This window comes from Lontra canadensis, unplaced genomic scaffold (assembly GCF_010015895.1).
Source record: "Lontra canadensis isolate GAN:19392208 unplaced genomic scaffold, GSC_riverotter_1.0 scaffold69, whole genome shotgun sequence".
NCBI lineage: Eukaryota > Metazoa > Chordata > Mammalia > Carnivora > Mustelidae > Lontra > Lontra canadensis.
The window spans coordinates 9849741-9852890 of record NW_022631063.1 but is presented as its reverse complement, the minus strand read 5'-3'; the positions used below and the strand labels follow the sequence as shown (position 1 = coordinate 9852890).

Here is a 3150-nt window from a genome sequence, read left to right as displayed (position 1 = left end):
CCCCCCCCCCCCCCCCCCCCCCCCCCCCCCCCCCCCCCGCCTCTGGTAAGTGACCATCTGTTTGTCCTCTGTAGTTAAGAGTCTGTTTTCTGGTTTTGTCTCTTTTGTTTTCCTTTTGTTCATTTGTTTCTTAAATTACACCTATGAGTGAAATCATATGGATTTGTCTTTTTCTGACTGGCTTATTTCACTTAGCATTATACTCTAGATTCATCTGTATTGTTGCAAATGGCAAGATTTCACTCTTTTTTGTGGCTGAATAATATTGCATTTTATTATGTTTGTGCGTATATGTATATATCCCACATCTTCTTTACCCATTCATCTATTGATGGACACTTGGGCTGCTTCCATAGTTTGGCTATTGTAAATACTGCTGCAATAAACATAGGGTTTCTTATATCCCTTAAACATAGGGTTTTATATATATGAGTTAGTGTTTTCATATTCTTTGTTAAATACCCAGTGGTGTGATTACTGGATCATATGGTAGCTCTATTTTTAACTTTTTGCAGAACCTTTATACTGTTTTCTACTGTGGCTGTACCAATTTGCATTCCCATCAACAGGGCTTGAGGATTCCTTTTTCTCCACATCCTCGTCAACACTTATTGTTTCTTCAGTTTTTAATTTAAACCATTTTGACAGGTATGAAGTGATGTCTCATTGTGGTTTTGATTTGCATTTCCCTGATGGTGAGTGATGTTGAGCATCTTTTCATGTGCCTGTTGGCCATCTGGATGTCTTCTTTGGAGAAAAGTCTGTTCATGTCTTCTGCCCATTTTTCCATTTTTAATTGGATTATTTGTGTTCAGTTGTATGAGTTCTTTTTTTTTTTTCTTTTGGGGTGCATGCGAGTCGGGATGTGGGGGAGCAGAGAGGGAGAGAGAGAATCTTAAGCAGGCCCCACATTCAATGCGGAGCCCAACATAGAGCTCAATCCCATGACCCCAAGATCATAACTCAAGCTGAAATCAAGAGTCAGACACCCAACTCAACCACCCAGGTGTCCTGAGTTGTATAAGTTCTTTATATATTTTGGATATTAACCCTTTATCAGATATATCATTTGCAGATATCTTCTGCCATTCAGTAGGTTGTCTTTTAGTTTTGTTGATGGTTTCCTTTGTTGTGCAGAAGCTTTTTATTTTGATGTAGTACCGACAGTTTACTTTGGCTTATGTTTCCCTTGCCTCAGGAGATATTGCTATGGTCAATGTCAGAGAAGTCACTGCCTGTGCTTTCTTCTAGGAGTTTTATGGTTTCAGATCTCACATATAGTTACCTATTCCATTTTGAGTTTACTTTTGTGTATGTTGTGAGAAAGTGGTCCAGTCCATTCTTCCACATGTAGCTGTCCAGTTTTCCCAGTGCCATTTGTTGCAGAGACTTTCCTGTTGCATTCTGCCTCTTTTGTCAAAGATTAATTGGTCATATAATCGTGTGTTTATTTCTGGGCTCTCTATTCCGTTTCATTGGTCTATGTGTCTATTTTTGTGTCAATACCATACTGTTTTTATTACTATATCTTTGCAGTATATCTTGAAATCTGGGGTTGGGATACCTCCAGTTTTGTTCTTTTTCAGAGTGGCTTTGGCTATTCTCAGTCTTTTGTGGGTCCATACAAAGTTTAGGATTGTTTGTTCTAGCTCTGTGAAAAATGCCTTTTGTATTCTGATAGGGATTGCATTAAATCTGTAGATTGCTTTGGGTAGTATAGACACTCTAATGATATTTGTTCTTCCAATCCAAATGGAAAGAATGTCTTTCCATTTCTTTTTGTCATCTTCTATTTCTTTCATCAATGTTTTATAGTTTACAGAGGACAGGTCTCTCTCCTCTCTAGTTAAGTTTATCCCTAGGTATTTTATTATTTTAGGTTCAGTTGTAGATGGGATTATTTTCTTAATTTATCTTTCTGCTGCTTCATTATTAATGTGTAGAAATGCAATGGAGTTCTGTACATTGATTTTGTATCCTGTGATTTTACTGAATTCATTAATCAGTTCTAGTAGTTTTTTGGTGGAGTCTTTGGGGTTTTCTATGGTCTTAGGTCATCTGCAAATAGTGAAAGTTTTACTTATTCCTTACCAATTTGGAGGCCTTTTATTTCTTTTTGTTGTCTGATTGCTGCTAGAACTTCTAGTGTTATGTTGAATAAAAATGGTGAGAGTGGACATCCTTGGCTTCTTCCTGACCTTAGAGGAAAAGCTCTCAGATTTTTCCCATTGAGTTTGATGTTCACTGTGGGTTTTTCATATAAAACCTTTATTCTGTTGAGGTATGTTCCCTCTAAATTTACTTTTTTGTCAGTTTTCATCATGAATGGATGTAGTACTTTGTCAAATAATTTTTCTGCATCTATTCAGATGATCATAGGTTTTTTTTTTTTTTTTTAAGATTGTATTTATTCGACAGACAGAGATCACAAGTAGGCAGAGAGGCAGGCAGAGAGAGAGGAGGAAGCAGGCTCCCTGCTGAGCAGAGAGCCCAATGTGGTGCTCGATCCCAGGACCCTGGGATCATGACCTGAGCTGAAGGCAGAGGCTTTAACCCACTGAGCCACCCAGGTGCCCCAAAATGATCATATGGTTTTTACCCTTTCCCTTATTGATGTGATGTATCACATTGATTGATTTACAAAATATTGCACAGCCCTGGGAGGAGTCAAGATGGTGGAGAAGTAGCAGACTGAGACTACCTCAGGTAGCAGGAGATCAGCTAGATAGCTTATCTAAAGATTGCAAACACCTACAAATCCAACGGGAGATCAAAGAGAAGAAGAACAGCAATTCTAGAAACAGAAAATCAACCACTTTCTGAAAGGTAGGACTGGCAGAGAAGTGAATCCAAAGCAACGGGAAGATAGACCGCGGGCGGAGGGGCCGGCTCCCGGCAAGCGGCGGAGCAACGGAGCACAAAATCAGGACTTTTAAGAGTCTGTTCCGCTGAGGGACATCGCTCCAGAGGCTTAACCGGGGTGAAGCCCACGCGGGGTCAGCGTGGCCTCAGGTCCCGCAGGGTCACAGAAGGATCGGGGGTGTCTGAGTGTCGCAGAGCTCACAGGTATTACAACGGGGAAGCCGGCTACAGAGACAGAGCCGAGGAGTGAGCTCTCAGCTCGGGGTTACCTTGAACCGGTCGCAGGCT

At 40.6% G+C, this 3150-nt stretch overlaps 1 long non-coding RNA gene across 1 annotated transcript in view; it reads left to right on the top strand.

Annotated features, from left to right (window-relative positions):
* Positions 1 to 3150, top strand: part of LOC116880955 — an 80780-nt gene that overhangs the window by 60228 nt on the left and 17402 nt on the right. The window lies entirely within an intron of this gene.